At 38.9% G+C, this 27,628-nt stretch overlaps 1 pseudogene; it reads right to left on the bottom strand.

Annotated features, from left to right (window-relative positions):
* Positions 1-27,628, bottom strand: part of LOC119877813 — a 40,977-nt pseudogene extending 13,349 nt beyond the window's left edge.

Raw genomic sequence — 27,628 nt, 5'->3', positions numbered from 1 at the left:
GACTTTAATTAAATGACCAGGCAAGAAGTGTATCATTTCTACATCATGTGTAGGCATATAATTTTTTAATTTTACATTGCAATAGAACTCTGCCCCTGAAACATTCATAATATTGCAATTTGGGGCTTTTGTTTGGAGTGGGAATGAACTGAATCACTCATTCTCAGATAAAATGCACACAGTCGAGAGCTCCATGACTATCTGTGAGACAGATGGGAACTCCTGATGCATACCAGGCCGCTGTTCTTCAGCAAAGAAAACAAAAACCCAGGTGCAGAATGTATTGGAACAGTGCAGATGGTCCTTCCAGGGTGTTCACTGTTTACAAGAAAAAGGAACGGAGCTCTCATCATTGAGTGACCACTCTTCCTGGGGATCTATTTCCCCCAGCTGGTCTCAAGCAGAATATCCCCCCAAAGGCCCAAGCAGCAGCTGTCATTGACCTCTGCCCCTTCAAAGAGAGAGGCTGGGTGGCCGCTTTCACCCTGTCAAGATGTGCTAATTATGTGAATGTTGAGAATCAGAGCCTACATACTAGGACAGTATTTCTATAGCGGGTGTGCCTCCCACACATCTTTCTCTTGCCCTTAAGTGTTTTAAAGGAAAACAGTTTCCATCTGTTTCTTTACAGATTACTGGCATCTTTTCCATCTAGTTGTGTGTTATCAGCTCCCAGTTATGTCTGAAGTATGCCATTATTTGGGGAAGTAAAAAGTCAACCGTAGGAAGATGGATTTGGTAGGAGCGGGAGGGTCCTCTAGATAGCTCTCCTGTGCCAGATGTATGTCCTTCATTTACAAGCATGGCTGCATCTGCTTCATCACATCATCACAATAACTCCTAGAGGAGAACACTCTTGTTCACATTGGGCAGACAAGTCAACTGAGACTAGGGGAGACTGATACAATACTCTCGTACTGTACACACTCTCTAGTCTCTCCCTTCCCCATTTCATCTTTGACACTACCTAGTCAGTCTTCCTAAGATGTAGTTCCAATTGTTTTTACTCCAGTGCTCCTCCCTTGAATAGTCAATGAAGTACAAACTCCTCTGTCTGCCTTTTAAGATGTAGCCTCAGCCTGACCTTCCAAGTGTATTTTAAACTCCTTACCAAGGCAAATCTCTCCAGCTACATCCCGGGTTTCTGCCCTTCCTCCTACAATTAAGATTTCTCTGATTCATCTATCTTCCCCTTTATTCTTGCATCCTTCCAGGGAGATCAGACCATATTTCACAGATCAGCACAAAGGTCATCTCTCTCAGGAAACCTTTTTCCTTGCTTTTATATGTGTTAAACCCTTTATAACTTAGCATGTTAAACTTGGAGCTCATCAAAATCCACTAAAGATGATGCTGAACCATGTATGTTCACATTGAAAAGCATACTAAAATTCAATATTATTATGATCTCCACAGAACATTGTATTATGCATCATGTACGGAGAATTAGAGAAAATAGGTAAATTTTTAAAACTCTTTTCTGAGCTGTCTTGAAAGAGAGAGAGGCAAAGAGAAGAACATAGAGTCATATAAAAAAAACAAACACTAAGCATGGAGATAATAATATGAAATTGAGTTTTCAAGTAACAATATATGGTCATTCTGTTTTACCTAGAGGCGTTGACATCAAAAGTATTTAGATACATATATTCTTTAGAGATGGCTCAGATGAAAGAAAATTAATATTGCATCCCTACAAATGATAAGAACCTATTTATTATCTCATCTTACCACAAGCAGAGATGTACCAATAAATGTTTAACAATAGGCTCTGGAAAGAAAAGAGGCCTTGATCTGTAGTCTTTGGCAATTTCTTTAGTGTAAATATTTTCATTACTAATATTTCAATCCGAACTTACTAATGTAACATCTCTGACTATGGAACTAGAAGAGATGGGCACTTTGGGCTCTTATGAGTTGGTTCAAGTCTCCTCCAGCACCCCACTCAACGAGCCAATTAGTATCCCTATTCAGCAGATGACAAAACTGAGTCAGAGGCTTTATAACCTGTGCAAGATCACATTGTAGACATATGGAAGACATATGCTTTTAGTCTGACATGTTACATTGCAAATCCTACTTTTCTCTGCTAGAATACATTATCTGAATGATGTCAAGGGACTGAATTAAGGCAATTGAACGTAGTCACTCTTGAGTCCCCTGATGCTTCTACCAGGAGTAGGGAAGTAAACACAAGTGAATAGTCACATAGTAGACAGGTCTTCAATAAAATATGTCAATAAGGGAGACATATCTGGTAGCATCTAGTGATGCTTCTCAGAAAGATAGAGAGAGAGAGATGAGCAGGAATAGAGCTGTTACCTCTCACATGATCTTCTCTCTACCTACCCAAGCCCTCACTTGTCACTGAAACCACTACTTCCCTTTAGCCCTTAACACAGCCATATAATTAGTTTCTCTTTGAAGTTTGTATTTTTTTTCTATATTTCTCTTTTATCCCTTCTTCCTTCAATCTTTCCTTCCTTTTACTTCCTCTCTGCCTTCTTATCCTTTCTTCCAGCCTTCCTTCCTTCTCATTTCTTTTTTCCCCCAACTACTATTTTATTATTGTTCTTTCATCATCAAGGCTCTGAAATAATACATGGTACCATTTGCCAATGTTGCACATCACACATAATTCATTCTGCATTGTCTAGAAAGTATTTGGGTCAAACAGGATATTAAAAAAGTAGTCTCAAAATCAGAATCTGTTAATGGAGCAGGCAAAAGTGTGTTGTGAAGGTCAAATGGACTTACCCAGAGGCACATAAAACATTCCTATTAAAAGTTTGGAGTGAAAAGTTAATTTCCAGGGTATCAAGCTGAATTTTGATTCTTCTCAGTACACACAAACCAAAGTTAAGTCCAAACACTGATGCATATAACTCTCGGATCCCATTATCTTGCAGAGAAAAGAATTATAATACTATAAGTCATGGACAAAGTATACTTCCTTTTATTCTCATCATGAACTTGTCCAATACACCATTTAACACTAAAATGAATTTCTAACTTAGCCTTCATAATAAAAAGGAACAATTCCCTGGTAGTTGACAATGCACATCAAATGAAATACAAAACAACCCATGACAAAAAGAGGCATTCCAGTTCAATCAAATAGGGCTTTTAAAAAGTCACATACTCAGGAATCATTTTGTAGCCTGTTGCTGTTGTCTTAAATATTCCTAAGGGGAGAATTAGCCTCCTCTCCCACCCACCAGCACCCTTTTTTACATTTCCCATTTGTCAAGCCATTTGTCAGCACGCAGTGGTATCCAAAGTGCCTGGACTTTGTCAGATTCTCATCTGGAAAACACAGCAAAGCTGTCTAAAGTCACTCACACAGCCACCTCCTTACAATGAACAGAACCCAGCTGATGTGCAACCTGCCACTCCTGACCCACACTCGCAGCACAAAGCACTCTGAGTAGCTGTGACACATCTATCTAGAGGACCATTAAAAAAAAGTGCAGTAACAGAAGGGACAAGAAGCAGGACTCCAGACCTGGCTCTGAGTATCTCCAGGCCTCAGTTTCTTCATCTTTAACATCAGACAAGAGCCAGATGATTATACCGGTCGTTTCCAGCTGAAAAACTCTAGAATGTAAATAAAAGCATCACCAGGCTGGGGTTTACTTTTTTAGCTGCATAGATAAGATTGAAGAATCGAGACATATTTTTTTTTATTTTAATCTGGGGGCTGTTTGCCCTAAACAAAAAGAAAAAAAGTGTGGGGTATGGCTGTGTGCTTTGGAACTTTACTTCGTCATTTTGGAAATTCTGAAACAAAGGGATACATAATAAAAGATCTCAGAAAGGATGCTACCTGTCCATGCATGAGAGAAGGAACTCGAGTTCCTTCTCTGATATCCATTTAGCACTCACTGTGGCTTAGGTGTTTAAATAGGTACATAGAAAAGATAGGGCCTCTGAAGGCAGCAGCATCTTGGTAAGGTCACTATCTTCTACAGTTTAGTCCTGAGAATTCACAGTCTGGAGCATTTTGATAAATGTTTTGCTTCTCTTTGACAGGAATAGGTTCCAAGAGCTTGCCTCACATTGATGAAGTAATAGTAACTGCCACATGAGGACCATATTAGGTACTTTCCCTATAATATATCCCTTCTTACAAACTGAGGAACTGAAGTTCAGAAACATTGAGAAACTTGCCTCAAATTCCTAAGAGTTTAGAAGGAGGTAGAGCTTGTGTCAAACTCTGATCTAACTGTAAAGTTATATTCCCCAGTATTCCAGCACACTGTGGGGCCTGGTCTAAATACTACCTGCATCAGAGAATTGCTTGGAGTGTCTATTAACAACATAGGTTCCTTGACTTCAGGCCAGATCTTCCAAATCTCTTTGTGTGTGTGTGTGTGTGTGTGTGTGTGTATGTGTATGTGTATGTGTTGTGGGACAAAAGGGGCAGGAATCTAGTTTGTTTGTTTTTTTAACAAGTTTCTTGAGTGATTGTTTCATATATTCAAATTTTAAAACTTTTGCATAATACTATATGGCCTTCCTAAGTGAAACTCACAAGAACCTGCTATCACCCAACAATCATAGGAAGAATTATAACAAGAAATCTCAATGCCAGGAACATTGTAAGACTCAAGTTGGCTGGCCAGTCTATTTCCTTCCCAGCACATGAGAAACCAAACTCCTCTCAGCAAAGGGCCTAGTGAGTGAGCATGGAGTAAGTACAAAGGGGTTTGGATGAACTCAGGGGTAACATTAGTCTGTCTCCACAAGGGGATCAATCTGACAAGGAGGACCAGTTTGCTCAATCCTGTTTATGGCAGCAGGTCTAACTTTGCACCGATAAATTCTTGCTTTTTGTCTACCCAGGCCAATTCCAATCTCCTATTGATACACTCTACACCAATCAGGTGGTGAATTTCTGAGGGTTACATGGCTGTAAGAAGCAGGACTGGGATTTGAACACATGCAGCTGAGCCCCAGATCACTCTTATCTACCCTGCCATTGCTTCTAGGAATATCTCATATGCTTATTTTTACTACTATTTTTTGATGGAACACAGATCTCTACATTTAGGTGACATTTTAAAGAAAAGATTGTGAATATAACAATTAAAGGTACAACTGGCTCTGCATGATATTTGTCATACCTGAAAATGAGAATGGCCTGAAAAAAAAATGAAATTTTATTTATAATATCCATTTGTCATGTTTCCATAAGCATAGTACTCACCCTTACTCAGTGATGATCTTAAAAGTACATACTATAAATGCTACACATAAATTATCACTAGAAATATAAAACCAATTGTATAAAACAGTGTGATGCATCACTTCTTTCCCCTAGTTATCTCATCCCTCCTGATGAGATAACTGGGTGTCTGGGTGTTTTTACTGATAAATTATTTCACAATCACCAGAACTTAAGTGAATTTAGACTTTATCTTTTTATTTTTTGTTTGTTTGTTTTAGATTTTATTTATTTATTTGACAGAGAGAGAGCCAGAGAGCACAAGTAGAGGGAGAGGGAAAAGCAGACCCCCCACTGAACAGGATGCCTGATGTGGGGCCTGATCCCAGACCTTAGGATCATAACCTAAGCTGAAGGCAGATGTTTAACTGACTGAGCCACCCAGGAGCCCCAGAACTTAGACTTTCTATTTCATGGTACCACTCTTACTGTATCACTGGTGATACTGAAGATGGGTTCCAAGTAAGCTGAACTCATTTATACATTTACTTTAAAAAGATTCCTTTGAAGATCAATAACATCAGAAGATGAGGGTCTGCAAGAATGATGACAGGCCAGATACAAGCTCCATTTCTTCTCTTTTGTGTGAAGATGCAACTTATACAACATCCTGAAATTTCAAATAGAGACAGAGTAATTTGAATTTTCAAAAGAAGTGACTTAGGAAGCTATAACCTCTATTGGAATTCGGAACCAGAAAAGGTTTATTCCTGAAATGTTTCTCTTCTTTTTAAAAAAACAATTTAAAAGAGCAAGAATGGGAAACCTGGGTAGCCCAGCGGTTGAGCATCTGCCTTTGGCTCAGGGTGTGATCCTGGAGTCCCAGGATCAAGTCCCACATCGGGCTCCCTGTGTGGAGCCTGCTTCTCTGTCTCTGCCTCTCTGTGTGTCTCTCATGAATAAATAAATAAAAATATTTTAATAAATAAATAAACAAACAAACAAGAATTGGGGCATTTGAGTCGCACAGTCACTTAAGCGTCCAACTCTTGGTTTCTGTTCAGGTCATAATCTCAGGGTCATAAGACTGAGACCCACGTTCTGCTCTGCTCTCAGCATGAAGTCTGCTTACCATTTTTCTCTCTCCCTTTCCCTCTGCCCTTCCCCATCACTCTCTCCCTCTTTCTCTCTCAAATAAATAAATAAATCTTTTTTAAAAGTAAATAATAAATAAATAAATAAATAAATAAATAAATAAATAAATAAAAATAAATAACCAAGAATTTGTTTTCCCCTTCACGTTACTTTGATTTTATGTTTGATTGATAAATAACAACCAGGCTACAATATTTTACTTATTTAAGAAAATTTCCAGCAAACTTATCCCAATTGAACAGGCAAAATATACTATAATGCTGCATCAAGTCTAGACTGAAGTTAATTATAAATAATACAAAAACCATTTTAGACTTCTTGCTCTACGAGGTAAGTCAAGCATCTCATCAATTGATATATTATCAAGAGATTAAACACTACAACCAAATCAATAAAAGATTAAATGATTCAGTTCTAGGTAAATGACAATATGAACACCAATACCACCCTGAAAAAAAGAGTATCAAAGAGTCTCTCATTCTAGAGGAAGAATATCAAATATGCATCTTATGCATAAGGTCTATGGTTAGCCTCTTGCACTGTTGGTGGGAATGTGAAATGGTTCAGCCACTCTGGAAAACTGTGTGGAGGTTCCTCAAAGAGTTAAAAATAGATCTGCCCTATGACCCAGCAATTGCACTGTCGGGGATTTACCCCAAAGATACAGATGCAATGAAACGCCGGGACACCTGCACCCCGATGTTTATAGCAACAATGTCCACAATAGCCACACTGTGGAAGGAGCCTCGGTGTCCATCGAAAGATGAATGGATAAAGGAGATGTGGTCTATGTATACAATGGAATATTCCTCAGCCATTAGAAACGACAAATACCCACCATTTATTTCGATGTGGATGGAACTGGAGGGTATTATGCTGAGTGAAATAAGTCAATCGGAGAAGGACAAACATTATATGGCCTCATTTATTTGGGGAATATAAATAATAGTGAAAGGGAATAAAGGGGAAAGGAGGAAAAATAAGTGGGAAATATCAGAAAGAGAGACAGAACATGGAAGACTCCTAACTCTGGGAAATGAACTAGGGGTGGTGGAAGGGGAGGAGGGCGGGGGTTGGGGGTGACTAGGTGGCGGGCACTGAGGTGGGCACTTGACGGGATGAGCACTGGGTGTTATTCTATATGTTGGCAAATTGAACACCAATAAAAAATAAATTTATTATTAAAAAAAAAGGTCTATGGTTAGCATTTTGAAGAGCATGTATAAGATACAGAATCTTCCAAGGTTTTCCAAGACAACCTTGATTTCAAACATCCTGCCCTATTCACTCCAGGTAATTACTGAATGGCTCCTATGTGCCATACTATTTGTCAAACTATGTATCCTAAATTTTGTTTGGAAAATATGATCGGAATAGGCTTTTGCTTCATCTACCATCATTGGATTTTGTCAGGATTTCTTTTCAAAATGTACTTCACAGAACTTGGACTTGAAGGAGTCCACTGTAAGAGTTAATGTTTCTGAAGCCAGACTGCCTGGATTCTTAACATAGTCCCTACTTGCTACCTACTTGCTGTATGACCCAGGGAATGCAATTTAGCCCCTTGGAGACATAGTTTCCTCAACTAGCAAAATGAATACTAATAATAGGTGTCGTATTGGGTTGTTAAGATATTAACTTCTCAGTAAATATTAATTCAATATTTTATCTAAGCTATTAATCAATTTAATTGACCATTGGATGAGACCAATACAGAGATACTACCATTTTACTTCAAAAATGGCCTCATGATAGGGGTGCCTGGGTGGCACAGTTGATTAAGCATCCAATTCTTGGTTTTGGCTCACATCATGATCTCAGGGGTGTGAGATTCAGCCCCAAGACGGGTTCCATACTCAGTGTGGCGTCTGCTTGAGAGTCTCTCTCCTCTTGCCCTTCCCACTTGTACTCTTTCTCTCTCTCAAATAAATCAACAATTTTTTTAAAAAACTGGCTTCATATACTATAAGAGGGGTATACAATTTGTACTTGAACTATGGATTTATTGATATGCTAGATTATCTTACCTTCTACCTTGCTTTTAATTTATAATATATAACTCCTATATTATTATATAAGTACCTTAACAATGTGAGAAAACATTCTTGTCAATTTCTTGTTGCCAGTATCTTATTACTTTAATTGCTCATTAAAGGAAAACCTTTCAGGATGGCATTATCGCATCTGCCTCATTATCTGTCTCCATACATTTTTAAATGAATGGAACTGCTCATTACACCAGAACCAAATTATTTCAGGTATTGCATCAAGGATATATTTGTTTACTCTTCTCTTCTTTGGTCTACGTCAATATCAATACATACTTAATATCAGATATTCTATTTTTAATGTCTAATAAAAGGTTGGCAAATGAAATGCCAATATGGCATACATTTAACTTGGGATAGAATATATTTATACATGACTTTTTTTCCCCAAAAAGACAACCTGAATAGAAGGAATTATCTCGAAAAGTGTATAAGCAAGAAAATCTGAGTTCAACAAATAAGAATCCATTAATTCTTGAGAAGTAATTGTTGTAGTAAACAACTATAAAGAAGCCAACTAAATGATGCTTGTAGAAAACCAGTTCTCATGGGTCCACAATGGAAGGACAGATGGTATAACATGAGGAAACCAACTGTGTAGTGCTGAAGTAGAGTCAAAGCATTAAAGGGGGGGGGAAGAAAGGCTTATTCGGTCATGTGCAGAACAACTGTAACCCACACAATCTAACATAAGCATATCCCAGTCATACAGCCAATAAGCCTCACTCACAGTAGAAATTAAAGAAATGTGAGTTGTGGGATCCCTGGGTGGCGCAGCGGTTTGGCGCCTGCCTTTGGCTCAGGGCGCGATCCTGGAGACCCGGGATCGAATCCCACATCGGGCTCCCGGTGCATGGAGCCTGCTTCTCCCTCTGCCTATGTCTCTGCCTCTCTCGCTCGCTCTCTCTCTGTGTGACTATCATAAATAAATAAAAATTAAAAAAAAAAAAATGTGAGTTGTATGAAGAAATAATGAATGAGTTTGATCCTGAACTACAAGAAGGTAGAAAATGCAGAATAATGTGTTATATGTGCTTTTTATTTGTTTGGTTTTTGGCATAATGGCAATCAATTAATCTACCTCTCTAAACCTCAGTTCCTTCTTTAGGAAAATATATATAGTAATAATACTATAATTTAATGCTCCTTCCTACTCCAAAGGGCTATTATAAATTTCAAATGAGAATATTCTGGAATTTACAAATGCTATACACAATTAAGTAATTTTTATTTCATTTCCTTGAAAAAAGTAAAAAGCCACTGGTATATTTATAAAGATTCTATCCCTTTCAATCTGCCGTTATATATCTAGAGGTGTGAGGATGAAGTTAAGGGTAGGATGGAAAAGGGAGAAATAAGTATACCTATGGAAGGAAGGTAGAGAATCTTCAATTATCCTTCCCCGTGATGGTTTAGAGAGACTGTCTACAGAAGCTGTGAAGCAAGGTAAGGAAGTCAGCATTGTTTTCCTCTGTAAGTCAAGCACTGGATGGCTTATATGGAAGATGACGTGGTCCCTGAGGAGAAAGGTGAGAGATAGCAGTTGGCAACAGTAAGTTGAAGAACAGTCATCACAAGTTCAAGGTGTGAAAAGCACTATTAGTCACACAGGGCTATTTCAAGCTTCACTTGTACTCCTATCAAGCAATATGTGAGAAATGTAGCCTCCTTCCCTCCACTTTCTGAATGCAGAGGGAAGACTGTTCAGAAAGGGGAAACAAAGAGTTTCTTGTGTTAAAATATTAATTATTTGTGGGTGGTGCTTTCTAAACATAGCCAGGAGTTGTTATTGAAATGCAAATGTGTGTTTATTGCCCTGAGGGACATGCTGTTAAAAAAAAAAAAAAAAAAAAAAGACAATACCCCGGGCTGGAAATTGCCCCATGGGCCAAGGGCAGATGTTGGGCAAGAGCACAAACCTGAAGAGAGGACAAGAAGAAAGGAGAAGGGGCAGGGAGGGGAAAAAAGGTCAGAAAGAAGTAGAAAAGGCCAGAGTGGACATCCCACGAGAGCTGATTAAAAAGTCACAGCTGAGCCCAGCCTTTGTCAAATCCAAGGAAGAATTCACTAGATTTAACGGGTAGAGTAGTCAACTAGTGAGGATTGGAAGACTCTTCCCAGTAGAAGCAAATATGATAAAGCTGATCTATTCTGCCTTCATCCTATGAAATGATATTGTACCCGGTAAGGTAGGGCCCAGTTATTCCTTCCCCTTTTACTATTAAGTAAAAATTGACCTAGAAATAAAATAGCCTTAGGGCACCCACATACAGAGCAGAATAGCAGAATCACTAGAGATGCGATAGAGAAGAGACAGAAAAAGCTGAGCTTATGAAATACTTAATGGAGAGCTTTCCCACTCAACTTTTTTGCTCACTGAATGGTGGAAGGAGAAAAAAACCTGGGACTCCCTAGGAAGGGGCCTGGAAGAAATAGAGGGAAATCAAATAAGCCAACTCCCATTCTTTCAGCTTTTCCTCACTTTAGCCATGCTGGAATATTAATAAAAACAACAACTAAAAACAAATGAATAAACAACTAGATATATTCGTGGACTTAGATGCACTCAGTCAATCATGCACCATTGCTATATCAGGACAGCTTAATATACAAAGGCAAAATATTCAGGAAACTTGAATATGCTACAGTTTGGCAGGGAAGCAGAGCTGGGACTAAATTCATACCTGCTTGTCTCCTTTAGACTCAAAGTGCCTCCATATATGACTACTATTTATTCAACATCCTTTTTGTACTAAGCACTGTTCACTGTGTGGAATGCTGGAGCAGTAAACAAGGTACTCAACAGGGAAACACAAGACAGCACAGTTTGTTGGGAGTGGGACCGGAGAAGACTGCAGGCTCCTCTTGAATGTGGAGAGACTTCATGAAGGAAGTAAGGGCTGAGCAGGAGTTTGCCACCTGTACCCTGCCAAGGATGACTTTCTTGGAAGAAAGAACTGACTAGTCATCAGCAAACTAAACCCCACTGGATTGGCATTTAAATGTTGTATTTTGAAAGGAATCTTAGAAGTCTTAAAGTATTTTGTCCCAGAGAATAGACATATTCGTTTGAGAAGGGGTAAAAGGATGTGAAGAAACTATGCTCCTTGAGAGAAATTAAGAAATTTTATGAAAGCCTTAAAAATAGGTGAACAAGATTCACATTCTCATAGTATCTGAGTAACATAAAGGATGTGTTAAAATAGTGACTTACTACTTCAATATTTTCACAAAATATATGAGTTCTTACAGGTTTTTTAGTGTGTTTTATTCTTTTTTGTTGTAGTTATTCTACTGAAAAGACCTAATCACTTAAAAAATAAAAAAAAAAAAACAAGTAAAGGATTCTATCAATTGTATGAGTATTTAGAAGCCTCTTAATTTTTTAGAGGCTTCTAAATCAATCAATGTTTTGCTCCTATGATTGTAAGAATCAGGATAATTAGAGTTTGGTTTTTGAAATGGTAATTACTTGATCCTGTTCCATAACTGTATTCATTGATACATGAGGATTCATAGTAGGCCTACTAGGAAACAGTTTTTGCCATATATCCACCAACATTAACATTCCAAAAATATGTCCTATTCTTTCTTTGAGATATAGTTTATAACATGCATTTTTTGTTTTAATTTTTATTTGTTATTGAAGTATAGTAGACATAAAATAGTTTCATGTGGTTATCCCTGGGTGACTCAGTGGTTTAGCACCTGCCTTTGGCCCAGGGCGTGATCTTGGAGTCCCGGGATCAAGTCCCACATCGGGCTCCCTGCGTAGAGCCTGCTTCTCCCTCTGCCTGTGTCTCTGTCTCTCATGAATAAATAAATAAAATCTTAAAAAAAATAAAATAGTTTCATGTGTTCAGCATAGTGATTTGACAATTCTATAATTATGTTATACCACAGTAAGTATAGCTACCTTCTGTCACCATATAAAGTTATTACACTATTATTGACCAAATTCCCTTTGCTATGTTTTTCATCCCCATGACTTACCTATAACTGGAATTTTGTACCTCTTAATATCCTTCACCTATTTCATGTATTCACTTATAATATATATTTTTAAAGGTACCTTTTAGAAGTGATATATGGGAACAACATAGTAAGACTTGCATTAAATGATCTTTAAAATACAATGAAGTGATACAGTATCTTGAAAGAGAAAAAAAATCTACAATTTGCTGAGTTTCTGTGTATCAAGTACATTAGATTACCTTATTTAATCTGTATAATAGTCTTTAGAAATAGAGTCAATTCTTTGTTATTCATAATAGTCACCTTTTATAAAGTCACCATAAACACTGTATTGGAGGATATAGAACCAATGTTCTATAATGTTCCGGGTTAAAGAAATATGGAGTTAGGTTCCTGCAAATCTCTGATCATAGTTATTTTCCATAACCAGTGAACACATAGCTTTGCTTTATGTGTGTTTCTGCTTAAAGACACCTTATCTATTATATGTTGTTCATTTACTAATGCTGAACTCATGGCCAACATTCAAGCATAACTCATGTGTGATAAAGTTTATATAACTCATGTGTTTTCTCCATTAGGCACATCAAGCCTTCTTATGCATCAAGAACAGCACTTGAGCACCATGCTTGGGGGCTATCGTGGAGGGAAAGTCACCAACAAAAAAAAAAATACATAAATGTGAAAAAAACATGGCATCCAGTAGACTGTGAAAAGGACACCTGTTTATACTATGAGAACTGAAATAAGAACATCACCTTATCCAACTTTAACAGGAAATGTGTACATTGGAAAGCTCACATTTTTCACCATTCTGCACATGTCCATGAATGATTGCAAAGGTGCCAAATATTGATTTTGAGGATACAAATAAATACTAATGAGTAGGTGAATTTGCACATACAGAATCTGCAAATAAAGAAGATTGATTATAAAGTCTGTTCATCCTAATAGGGAAATAGAGACCTAGAGAACTTAAATAATTTGTCCAAGCTCATCCAGTTGGGGAATAACTGGCACAATAATTGTTCAAAATTAGCCTCATCTTGAAACTTTAACCTCAACTAAATTTCCATATAGTCAGTGTACTGGAAGGATTCGGAACATAGTGGCTGGGTTCAAATCCTACTTCTTCCATTTACTAGTTGTCTGCCCTTGGAATCTCAATACCACCTCACCCCACCCCACCCCCACCAAGCCTGATTATCTACCTGATGAAGTGGGGACAATAACAAGTGCCATTAATTGAGTGGCTGTGGGGATTAGAGTGACTAGTACAGTTCTTAGCTGTGAAGTGCTCAGTAACTATTAACTTCTTAGGCTCTATTACTTTCTCTGTAGCCACCATATATTGAATGCCAACTGAGTTGTACACTGAACCAGGAACATGGTATTTATATAGTCCATCTCACAACCTATGACAAAGGTTAAAACACATTTTAGAGATGAGTAAACTGAGGCTCATAGAGGTTTAAGCTAAGTGTAAGCTTACTGCTAAGTTTAGTAGAGAAATTCAGATTTGAACTCAACTTTGACTCCAGCCAGGTTGTTTCTAATGCCTTCTCCCAGTGCCTCTTGGGTCCATCATTACAGGATCTGTATTTGAAGAATAATTATTTAACAGTGATTACATACACCACAGCACAAAATGCAACCCTCTTTCATCTGCTTTGTGCTTTTATATACAATTTCAGATGAATTAGAAATTCTCTAATTGCAAATACAGCTATGTCAGGACTCTGATGTATTAGTCATAATGCTATGTCAATTAGATAAAGAATAGCTCATCTTCATATTTTGTGACCTGAAAAATATACCAACAATATCCCTATTTTTCCTTGATTTCTTTTTGAAATATCTCCATCGCTTCCTCAAGACTATAATGTTGTAGACATAGAAGTCTTCAAGAGGCATTTAAAGTGAGGTGCTGGGATCCCTGGGTGGCGCAGCGGTTTGGCGCCTGCCTTTGGCCTAGGGCGCGATCCTGGAGACCCGGGATCGAATCCCACATCGGGCTCCCGGTGCATGGAGCCTGCTTCTCCCTCTGCCTGTGTCTCTGCCTCCCTCTCTCTCTCTCTGTAACTATCATAAATAAATAAAAATTAAAAAAAAATAAAACATTAAAAAAATTAAAAAAAATAAATAAATAAAGTGAGGTGCTTGTGATGATTCATTTTATGTCAACTTGGCAAGGCTAGGGTACCTAACTGTTTCATTGAGCACCAATCCAAATGTTGCTAGGAAGATATTTGTGATTATTATTAATAGTTTTTGTAGATATGATTAACAGTTACAATGAGTTGACTATAAGTAGACCAGATTATTCTCCATGTGCAGGTCTCATCCAATCAGTTGAAGGTTTTAAGAACAAAGGCTGAGATTTCCGGAGGAAAAAGGAATTCTGCCTGGAGACTTCATAGAAATCCTGCCTGAGTTCCCAGCCTGCCAGACCTATTCCAAGGACTGGAGATTCAAGACTACAACACCAACTCTTCCCTGAATTTCCATCTATCTACAGTCATGTGAACCAAATCCTTAAGTGAAATCTCTTGATAAATAGATGGATAATAGATAGGTAGATAGATAGAGACAGATAGATCTGTGTGTGTGTCCTATTGGTTCTGTTTTTCCAGAGAACTTTGACTAATCCAGTGACCAACTATCCTACTTTGCTCAGGACAGAGAAATTGTATGGGATGTGGACATTTCAGTTTTAAAGTCAGGATAGACTTGAGCCAACTAGGACAAGTTGGTCACCCTGCATTAAAGTATCTCTACCCTGTAGCAAGTGGCATGGTGAAAGGAAATATTAGTGCCATACAGATTTGCAGGATCCTTCCAATTATCTTGGCACAAGTTATCCAGCCAATAACAGGTCAAACTATGTTAACTTTGTACTGCCCTAGGTTGTGTTTGTGCATGATAAAGTTCACATAACATAAAATTTACTATTTAAACCAGTTTAAAGCAACATACCAATGTGCAAACATCATTACCATCTACTTGTGGAGTCTTTGCATCACCCTAAACAGAATCTCATGCTTGTTAAGCAGTCACTCTTCCCAGCTCCTGGCAACCATGAATCTGTTTTCTATCTCTATGGATATGCTTATTCTAGATATTTCGTATTAATGGAATCATACAACACAAGGTAAAATTTGTACATAAATGTTCATGGCAGTTCCATTTCACAATAATAGAAACGACCCAAATGTCCATCAGCAGGTGACTGGATAAATAAAATGTGGTATATCAATTTAAGGAATCTTATTTGGCAATGAGAAAGAATAAAGTCCTGAATACATGCCATTATGACATGTATATGTGTTGAAAACACTATGCTAAGTTTAGTAGGTTTTATAAGAGTACACAAGACAAGAATTAAAACAGAAAGAAAAAAATTCAGACTTTTTTTTTAGGTTTCCATTCAGGACCACAAGATAAACTTTGCAAAGATCCTCTCCTAACCATGTTACTACCCTATAATACTGTGTCCTCCATGTACTAATCTTTGCTGAAATCACTTAGCAACTCTCTTTCACTACCAAGCTTCCTTGGAAGCTTAGAGATTTGAGAGAATAGTTTGATTAATTCAATCCTTCAAATATTTTATAATATTATATATAAATGTGTGTATGGTTAATATACAGAGGAATTAAGACTTGGCGGGGTGGGATCAGTATATTACCCCAAAACCCCAATTAGATAGGCATAAGACCAAGGCATGGCTCTAACACCTAGGCCCATTCTCTTACATATAAAAAATATAGTAAACCATGAACATTCACTTTTATAAAATAGCAACTCAGGAGATTTAAATTCAAACATAAGTATGGAGTATAAATAGAAGGACAAATACAATCAGGTGGACTCAGTTAAGGAGGTCATAGTGTTAAGCATGTAGTGTATGCCCAATGACATATCACATTGAATTAAAAGGTTGCCTGAAGGAATTAAGTTTTGACCTAGACTTTTACAATTCAAGGAACACAGATTATGAGAGAGACTGAGGAAAAGTGTTTCAGGATTTAAATCATTTATTCATGCATTCAACAACTCTTTGACAAGCAGCTACTATGACCAGGTGCTTTTTATGGTTCTGAGGCCGTAACTGTCCTTACACACATAGAGTTTACACAGAGGGCAGGCCAATAATAGCAAAATGGTCAGATGTATTGAGTTTATGGAAAAATGTAAGCAGAGAAGAAGCTGATGAAAGATAGAGGCCCTTGAATTCTGGACTGAGGTGTTCAAATGTTAGATATGTTAGGCCCTAGATAGTCTCAATAGATTCCTGGAGCATGAAGATATCATCCTTGGCTATTCTTGTCCTATTTCTGTGTGTGGAAAAAGATAGGGAATGTAAACAAGTGATTGTTCTAAACAGGCATGAATATGAGTGCAGTCTGCCATTGCACAGGAAGATAACAGTATGACTGTGGCCTTCCCACTTTTTCACAGGATTTTTAAAAACTCCTATCAAGACTGACTTTGTGCAGGGCTTAGTTACACATTCGGCTATTATTACTCTGATAAGAAAAACCATTAAACACCTGTGTTGGGTAATATATGTCAATAACATCTCCCCTAGATCAGGACTCCATCTATACTCATCAATATTTAGCAGGACTTCTACCATGACCTGGTAAATAGATACGAAAAAGTCCACCTCTCTGCAGAAGTAGAGATAAGTACTTCCCCAGAATATTACTATAAGATGCTACTTGGATCTCCTTTATAATCCTATAATAAAACCAATAATAACACTTTGTACTTAGGAACTGCCTCACACTGAAAATCTCAAATGTTTTATAGACCATAAATTCTCCCAACACCCTTCATGAGATAAAGAATAATCACCCTCTCCAATTAGCAGTTAAACCAGAAACTAGCTTGGCTGAATGACTGGCCCAAGGCCACTGAGGTAAGACGGAAGTCCACTTGTTCTGCAGACTAAAGCAGGGCTGATGCTCAACAAAGGAATGAGGGAAGTCATACTTCATCCCAAGTACTGGTTCCTCTTCCTCTTTCTTTCTCTACCAACTTCTCCTGATTTACAACATCTCCCCCAAGGTATTAAATGACACCAGTTGATAATGCTCAAAGTGTTAGCCTTCCCAGGAACATCTACCTTTTATTAGGGGGCTCTTGAAAGCTGGCTGAATTTCAAGAACCCAAGAAAGGAGCTCTTTGACTTGCTGCTGGAGAGTCTGTTCTCTTCTCAGAGCTCACGAAGTGTACTACCCCAGGAGTCATTCACCCTTGTACTCTGCGGCCCGGAGAGTACTCTCCTTCCCCAGAGTACTCTCCTTCCCCTACTACATCATCCAGTACACTGAGGTTTTGCTTTGTCTTAAGGACGGGAGTGGGAACCAAAGTCCTCTTTGTGCCCAGAACTACCCGACATCAGGACCCACCGGACCCACCTGGTCCCATCTGTGTATTTTGTAATCACATTCTTTGTGGCCAAATATTGTTAGCAAGTGTATCGTCTCTTGAAGTGTGCTAGGAATACAATCCAAACACTGCCACCAGGTGGGATCTCTTTCATCTAGCGTGACATTTTCCACAGCATTTCCAAATTCAACAACATTAAAGATCTCTTCCTACCTGGAAAGGAGAGAACAGAACAATTTGAAACCACCGGAAAATGCCTGGTTGCCATTGCCCTTTGTTAGGACTTGTATCCAATTCTCTGTAATTTCACATAGCCAGGCTATTACACATGATTCCAGAGGAAAGTAGGAACTAGGAACTTAGGACATGCGGTTTGCTATATGATCACTTGCATATCTTCTATGACATGCATCACTTCAAAGCTCTGGAGGAGGCAACCACACATTATGTATAAGGGCTGAATGCACAGAGAAAAATACTGAACATTTTTCCCCTCCCAATTTTCACACCACTGAAAGGAAGTAGTAGTGTTTTTCAATATATAAAAAGGAAACAAATTTCTATCAACTTGAAGTTCCTCTGTACAGCTCTGTGGAGGCTGCATAGATGTAATAGACTATGCCCAAGTTAAAAACAAATAAATAAAAAAAGGAAGCCTCTCTTTTCATCTTTCTGCCATCCTGGTGACAGCATGAGGATGTCACTGATTCTGCCTACGTACTCTTCTTTCAGCTGCTCTTCTAAAGGACATTTAAAGAATACCTACTGTTGGCAAAATGCTATCCCAGTTGCTATGCATGATTCTTAACCTTAAGAAACTGCATCTTAAATACAGATGCACATGTACACAGATGCCCATTTTATATGGTCAGTTAACTTCCCATATGTTTATGTACCAAATAATAATGGCCTTGACTCATCTAAGAAGGCTTTATGAAAACATTAAAATCCGAAGTTTGCTAATCTGGGGAGAATAAACACTTTGGCTTGGTTGTGTGTCATATTAGGAGGAAATTCGCATGAGAGTCTTTGTAAGCAAGAACAACTGCCACAGGACAGCAACAGATTCTTGAGGCTATTCCTCATCAATTCCTTAAAATTCAAAAATGTATACTGACTTAGCTATAAAGATCATCATAAATCCCTTTTTAATTGGTTACACTTCCTCCAAAATATGTACTTCAGTAAAAATATGTTGCACATTTAGTAAAAATGTGGGAATTACAAAAATGGAAAAGCAGGGCAGCCCAGGTGGTTCAGTGGTTTAGCACTGCCTTCAGCTCAGGGTCTGATCCTGGAGACCCTGGATCAAGTCCCACATCAGGCTCCCTGCATGGAGCCTGCTTCTCCCTCTGCCTGTGTCTCTGCCTCTCTCTTTCTGTGTGTCTCTCACAAATAAATTTTTAAAAAATCTTAAAAAAAAAAAAAAAAAAGGAAAAGCAGCAACCATTGGTCTCCCGGAGCTTAGGATCCATCAACTTCCGTTCTCTCTTAATTCCTGCCCAGCCAAATTCTACTCAGCTTGCCCAGCACTGTCCAGACACTCCTGTTCTGTTTATGGCTCAGCAATAGTTACTACGATTGACAACATGGATACCTGAAATATCTATATAGCGTTTATGCAATCACTCTTCATTGCCCAGTAAAAGAATTGGTTTGCAGGACCTGGCTCCCTGCCAAAGCTATCAAGATCTTAATTTTATAAGGCAAGAATTTACCCTAGAGTTCAAAAATTGAAAAACAGGGTGGAGGAGTTGTTGTTGGCGATCATTTGTGGTCAAGGAGAGCTGTTTGCTTTTCTGTGGGCAGATATCCAGGGGCAGTTTAAAATGACTTCCCTCAAGGAAGAAATGCCAGAAAAACACCTGGAAATCCTGAAGCAAAAGTAAAGAATAAAATTAGTTCCCAGTGGTGATATTTATCATTTCTGCATTCATCACCATACCTAAACAACTTTAATTGATCCTGTGAAAGTTTCACGTGGGCCACCTGAGCAGCTATGCCTGGAAGTCTGCAGGGTGAAAAGGCAGATGCTTACAAGCGTGACAATCATTGGGTCCCTGGGTTGCATAGGTGACAAATGAGATCACCTCCTGCCACTGCCTTTCAGCTCCAGGTGACCGGAGGCTCAGTAACCTCTTCCATCCATAGTCTCATTGCCAACTGTCTCCTGGGCTGTATTTAGGGGAAGTGTTGGTGGCAAGGAAGAGGGACAAAAGGAAAATGGGAGAAGGTAGAGAGGGGTTTGAGCTAGAGAGTAGAAGATAGAGAGAGGAGAGAGAGAGCCACGTGTATTTCAGCATTGCCAGCTATGGTGGTCTGGAGACACGATTACCTGGGAAAATGCTATGGAAATAGGAAGGGAAGTGTTTATGGAATTGTGTATGGCACCGTTGCTTGGTCACAAAGTAATTTAAGTGTTATGCTTTTAGAACCCAACTTAGGGACACTTGGGTGGCTCAGTCAGCTGTGTGTCTGGCTCTTTAAAAAAAATGTATTTATTTGCTTGAGAGAGAATGAGAGAGCACAGAGGGAGAGGCAGAAGAGACTCCTTGCTGAGCAGAGCACCCAACATGGGGCTCGATCCCAGGACTCTGTGATCATGACCTGAGCTGAAGGCAGATGCTTAACTGACTGAGCCACCCAGGCGTTCCAGGGCATCTGACTCTTCATCTCAGCTTAGTCCTTGATCTCAGGGTCATGATTTCAAGCCCTGCTTTGGCCTCCACACTGGGTATAGAGGCTACTTTAAAAAAAAAAAAAAATGAGACACTCCAACTATCAAAATCACAAAGACTAAACCAATAGCCAGTGAAAGAACAACCTTCAAGGTGGGCTTGTAAAATTTCTCATGCTGTGAATGCAAGCATGACAGAAAACATTCTACCAAGGAGAAAGACAGCAGTTATTATAAGTAAAATCCTATTCATTTTTTAGGGTGGCTGTGGGTTGGTGTCGTGGTAAATTCTCACAGCACCATTATCAGTAGAAAATTTTCAGTATAGGTGGAGTTGAATAATACAAGGAGAAATAGGACTAGGCATCAATTAATTATATAATCTTTGTGTGTTATTCTGATATGTTAATCATGACACAGAATATAAAACAGCATAAAAAAGGAATAAAGTCACCTCACAATATAATTCCTTTCTAATTAAACAGGAAAGGTCAAAACATTATATGATTATAAAGATACAATTAGCACATGGAGATCTTCTATGCTCTAGCATAGAAATAGGGAGACTGACAAGATATATCCCAATATACTAATTTTGGTTTTGTTTGTTATGATTACGGGTAACATGAAAATACACAAAATATAGTTACTACCCTCAAGGAGTTGACTAATTCTTATTCCTTACTATATTTGTTTAATCATCTTTAATTTTAACATCTTTAAAGTTTTAAGAAATGTCATAGTTGAAAAATGGTTAAAATTAATGCAGAAAAAAGAATAATCAAAGGCTAAAACTAAATAGGAAGACAAATATTTTGTATTCTGTATATTTATATAGGACAACAAATTTGCTGGTGGGAGATATTTGACATAACACCTCTTAGCTTGTCACTATTCAGTTGGACTCAGCTCCATAAATACTGGTTAAACACATAACAAGGTATAGCGATATTAGGGGAAGGCAATGGGAGTAAGAGATGAATGATTGTCTCTGCCTTCAAGGTTCTTGCATCCAATAAGAAGTAAGATCGATATAATGTTATTTCCACCTCTTCCTAATCCCAAATCTGTGCCTTAGATTCATGTCCAATTTTCTTTTCTTTAAGATTTTATTTATTTATTCATGAGAGACACAGAGAGAGAGGCGGAGACATAGGCAGAGAGAGAAGCAGGCTCCCTGCGGGAGCCATATGCAGGACTCAATCCCAGGACCCTGTGATCACACCCAGAGCCAAAGGCAGATGCTCAACCACTGAGCCACCCTGGTGTCCTTTGTCTGATTTTCTTATTTAGGATAGAGAACAGGGCCAAGCCTTTGGGTGAAACTCTCTGAGTGACTAGTTGTTTTCCATCACTGGACAGCACTCAGCAGGCTCTCCATTCCAATTTTTTCCTGGGGTCTGAAACATTTTTCTTCCAGACCTTCTTAAGGCTGACTTTGCCATCATCCAGGTCTCATTTCAAATGCTGGGTCCTCAGAGAGGCCTCTCTTGACCACCTCACCATCCTGAAACATCACCCCTGCCAATATTCCCTTTCCCATATCCACACCATTCTTGATCCTATTACTTGGTAATCCTGTGAAATTGTTGTACTTTTTTTTGGTTTAGGTTTACTGTCCATTTCCCTTGGAATATACACTCCATGAGGGTAGGGAGTCTTTTGTATGGCTATATCTCCAGCTTCTAGAATAGTATATGGCTTATGATGTATACTCAATGGATATTTATGATCAAATGAGAGAGAGAAAAAAAAAAAAAAAAACACCTGCCTCTGCCTCTCTGGGTCTTATTGTCTTGACCCTAGATTTTTCTTTAAAAAGACAAACATTCATTTAGTTCCCAGTTTCATCTCTAGCACCTGGAAGAACTTCTACATAATGGATGTTCGGAGTATATATATATATATATATATATATATATATATATGCAAAATAATGATAGAACAAGAACCAGGGGGAAAAAAAGACCTAAAAAGCAGAAAATCAAGAACAAAAACATTGTGTAAGCCAGGTTATGGAGTTGTGTGTTGATTTCCTTGTCTTTGTTTCCATCAACCTTTAAGTGTTGTTCACAAGTTCTAGGCTTGCCTCAGCTATGTGACAAAAATCAACGATTAAGGATGAGCTATGTGAGAAAACTTAGCCCAAGTGAGAGGAGTAACAGAATCCTTTAGTGCAGCACAATGATAAAAATCAGAATCAGCCAGAGAAGGATCCAACAGTTGGAAAATCTCTGGGGACAGAGAGTGTGACAAGAGGTCCAGCCTTTCTTCCCAGGTGGATGTTCTCCCATTACTGCCAACCCTGGGGGAGCTGGGTTTTATTAGAGAGGCAGCCGTTTCTTAATAAGAGCAAACAATACCAACATACAGAATCTCTTAAGTGCTAGAAGAGGTCCTAAATGCTATGAATATTTAGAGGAGTAAGAGCTCACAAGTCCTTGGACTGATTAGGAATCACTCCTTGGAGAAGGTAGCATCTTCAGATGGGTCTTGAGGAGCACAAACCAGGCATATGAAAACAACAAGAGAGGAAAGCAGAAAAGGACCATCTAGTATGGCTGGAACATATAGGATATGTGGGAAAGAAGACAGGTACTCAAGAAAATTGGGTCAAGGACAGATTATGGAAGGCTATGAACACCAAACTGAGGTTTTGTTTTGTTCAAATTCATTTGGTAATGAGCAACTACTTACTGCTTTTTGAGAAAGCTTAAAATACTACTGAACTAAGCTTTAGGAAAATCGATCTAGTGGTGGTATTTAGATGATTAGTAGGGTAGGCATGATTCTAAAATGACTCTCAGTCATTTGTATCATTGCCTCCATCTTCAGTGTAAGAGGAAGCTGTGGATATGATGGAATATCACTTTGACGATTAGCTTATGTTATGGCAAAACTGAGTTTAAGAAAGGGAGGTTATCCTCTGTGGGTCTGAACTCAGGAAAGTCCCTGATCCCTTGGGACACCTGGGTGGCTCAGTGGGTGAGCATCTGCATTCAGCTCAGGTAGTGATCCTGAAATCCTGGAATCGAGTTCCGCATAGGGCTCCTTACAAGGAGCCTGCTTCTCGCTCTGCCTCTGCCTCTCTCTCTGTGTCTCTCATGAGTAGATTTTTTAAAAAAAAATCTTTAAAAAGAATGGGATCTTTTTTTGGAGAAAGAAATTAGAAATACTGTATTAAACATGTAAGACGCTTTCCACTGGTGGCTTGGAGATGAAGGCGACCACATGGCAGAAATGACAGGTGGCCTCTGGAAGCTAATGACAAGCCCTGCTAATAATAACCAGCAAGACGATGAGCCCTCAATCCTGAAACTGTAACGAACTGGATTCTGCCAACAGTGAATGGGCTTGGAAGAGAATTCTTACTCAGAGCTTTCCAATAGAAACACCACCTACCCAACACCTTGAATGAGAGACCCTGAGCAGAGAAGCCAGATGAGCCCACCTGAACTTCTGATTGGAGGACCTGTGAAGGTGTGGGTTTAAGCTCCTAAGTTTGTAGTAACTTGTTATACAGCAATAGAAATCAAATACAGCAGGAGTGAGGATGAATGGAGAACCATTTGGGAGTTTAGGTTAGAATAAACTAGTAACTTAATGAAAGAGGTTGCAGTAAAAATAAAGAGGACAGGTGGAAGAGAGATCAAAGAGGTAGCCTCTGTGTGACTTAGTGATGGATTAGCTCTAGTGGTCAGAGAGAGGAAGAGGGGGGAATGTGAGTCTGAGACAGGGAACCTGGATGGCTGAAAGGATAATGGTGCCATTTATAGAAGAATGGAAACCAAGAATAAGATGGTGAAGGATGACCATTTTCATTTAAGATGCACAGAATTTGTGTGATGCCAACAGCATATCCACAAGTTTATTAAAAAATGGGAGCCTGGAGCACCTGGGTGGCCCAGTCAGTTAAGCACCTGACTCTTGATATCAATTGGGGTCATGATCTCGGTGTCATGAGATCGAGCTGCACATTAGGCTCCATTCTCAACGGGGAGTCTGCTTCTCTCCTCTCTCCCTCTCTCTCTCTCTCTCTCTCAAATAAATAAATAAATCTTTTTTAAAAATAGGATTCTGAAATTCTATAGAGAAGCTTAGGCTAGGAAAGTCATTTTGGAGTTCCTAATAAATAAATAAAAATGCACAGCTACAGTGAGTTAACTGAGGAAATTACTGGAGAAAACTATTGGCATAAAGTTGGATGAGGATCTCAGAGGAAAGGCCTCTCTCACTTCTGTGCTCTTGAAACTTCCTCTGCCTGGAATATTCTATCTGAAATAATCCTGTAAAACCACCTACTTAACTTTCAAATCTCAGTTCAAGCATCATCTCCTCCTTGTAGCACTTCCTGCCTTACGCAGCCATTCAACATTATCTTAAGGTTTCTTAAGTGGCAATATTCTTATCTCCCCAGTAGACTAAGTTTTCAGAAGACAGGGGCCATTTTTATTTCATCTTTGCATTCTCAACACCAAATCAAGTGTCAAGAACACAACAGACACTGCATATTTGCTGAGTGAATGAAACAAAGATAGGAATAATCAAAAAGATAGGAAGGATCCAGAATAGTGCCACACACATAAGATAAAAAGGAAGAGAGATCCCAAAAGTGGGTGGTAAATAGTGTCAAAGCCTTCAAGATAAATAAGGCTGAAGACTCAGTGGTGGGGAGGGGTTGGTTTGGTGATTAGAAGTGTAGCGCCTAACACAAGAACAGTACGAGTACAAAGATCAGATTACAGATGGTTAGAAATAAAATGAAGTGATGTGATTTGGAGGTAGTGAGAAAGTGAAATGTCAAGTGAACTTTTTAAAGTAGTTCAAAGATCAAAGAAAGGAAAGTGATCGATGTTTGTGAGCCAGATAAGGAAGAGAGTTTTGATGTGTTTTTGGTTGGGAACTGGAGAAAAGCTAAGCAAGTTCACAAGTAGAACAGAAAATAACCCGTCCATGGGTTGAAGATTCATTCACTGTTCACGTTGGAGGGTCCTTATACAAGACCCTGTTAGTGACTTTACATGTTCACTGCTCCTTCTTCCTTGACAACTGAACTCCAATTCTTCTTGCAATGGCAGTGTGCGGAGGCCCAGACAAGACTCTTGATTTCCCAGTCCCCCTTGCAGGTAGGGGTGACCAATGTGACAGAATTTTGACTAGTGAGAAAAAAGAGATACCTGCCAGGGCTCTGAGAGAGGTTTCGCTTTCCCAGTGAAAAGGAACTGATATAGCCGGTGCCTCCCCTCTCCTTCTCCTTTCTCCCTTGAGAAAGCACTTGATGGCTGAAGTTGCAAAAGGCATCTTGTGACCTTAAGGCAGCAAAAAGTAGAGAAATGATAAATGAGTCCCATAAAACACTAATAATGACATTCATTAAGCCCTGAACAGATACCAACAGCTCCTTAACTGCAGACTTCCTACAACAGGAGGAAAAATAAGCCCCTATGTGTTTAAGCCACTGTGATTGAGATATATACAAATAGATACATGTTTTATTGCCCCCAGATAAGTTTGCAACTCATAAGGTATTAAATATCTTCAATCAGGGGACGCCAGGGTGGCTCAGTGGTTGAGCATCTGCTTTTGGCTTAGGTTGTGATCTGGGGTCCTGGGATTGAGTCCTGAGCTTCTCCCTCTGCTTGTGTCTCTGCCTCTCTCCCTGTGTCTTTCATGAATAAATCAATACAATCCTAAAAAAATAATAAATATCTTCAATCAGCCTGCTGCTTTTGAATCAACCTTAAACTGTCTTTACTTTGCCATCCACCTTATGTGTATATATTTCTGGAGGCAGGAAATTTATTCATTACTAAAACTTTCCAGACCATTTTTGGAAAGTTTTGGCCATGAGACAGCCTTCTATTCTCAAAAACTTTCTAGGGTTGCCTCCTTGCCCGAGATCTAGCATTCCAGGTCCTCCATAAACTCATTCCACCCTGCATCCCATCTCTATTTTTCCTGTGCTCTCCTGCATAAATACTCCATAAAGTCAGATCAGCCTTTGTCCCACAGGACTCGGCCTTAGTAACACAGCCAGCTCAGGCCCACTTCTGCAGCTTCTCTCCTACTGCTATTCTTTCCTAACCTACAAGTCCTTCATGTTTGGCTCTAAAATGTTACCCATTTTTCAAGGCTAAATGAAGCCCTACTTTTTCCAGGGAATTTTCCCTGGCTACTGCATCTCCCACTGATCTCCTCCTATTACTGACACAGCAAATTGTGACCTAGTCTCCAAAATATGGGTGAACACTGAATTAAGCCTTCTCCCACTATTTGTTCACTGTCCCGTGTGGGTTTCTTTGGCTTACCTACTAGAGGGGAAACTCCTCCCAGTCTAAGACACATTCTCGCATATTCTCCCCACAACTGCTAATGCAGCCCTACATACATACTCAATAATAATTTGATGGAGTTTTTTGGAAATAAAGGTATACCGTGCTTAAGGGATCTAATAAAGACATGCTTAATACGCATAAATACACAGGCAGGATTTTGTGGTGAAAAGTAGAGCTCAATTCAACAGAATCCACTAAAATTCTAAATTGGTGTTTGCTTTATAAAAATGTCTTTAACTTTCCTTCCTTTTAGGAAAAGAGACTGATATAAATGTCCTCCGATTCACTGGTAGGCTGTAATGGTAACACTTATTCTCTAGCATAAAAGAGGAAATTCCTGTTATTAAAATATAAAGCAAATTTCAATTAACCAGGCTCAAGAAGAAATCAGACACAGGCACTTGTACCACAATCATATTCAATTCTGAAGTTCCTCTTTCTGAATAGCTCTAAATCCTCCATACATCAAGTAAGCCAGATGCCCAGCCAGAATTACAAGTCCTATAATTTCTTCCTTGGAGAGGAAGGCATCTAAAGATGCCAGCATTTGGAGACTAGTTAATCCTTCCAGATCTAAGCTTCTATGGCCTTTGACAAAAGAAACACTGTGGTACTGAAGTACCATAAGATGGCATCTCCAGATGTTCTAATGAAGGAACTATTAATTCCATTTCTATTTGGTCTCAGTTCCCTAGGAGGGCACTCAGAGTGTCTGGCATGGGTGCCATTTATTTGGCATTCCTGGACATGATACTGCTTCCTACACCTGTTTCATCCCTTGCTCCATCTTCTTGGGTGTAGGCTCCTTGCAAATGAACCTCTTTGGGTCCAGGGCTTGGCCTCCACCAGGATTCTTCAGTTTGCTGGCTTTCAT

This window comes from Canis lupus, chromosome 32, assembly GCF_011100685.1.
Source record: "Canis lupus familiaris isolate Mischka breed German Shepherd chromosome 32, alternate assembly UU_Cfam_GSD_1.0, whole genome shotgun sequence".
Lineage (NCBI taxonomy): Eukaryota > Metazoa > Chordata > Mammalia > Carnivora > Canidae > Canis > Canis lupus.
Note: the sequence above shows the minus strand (reverse complement) of the source record. Positions and strands in the feature narration are given on the sequence as shown.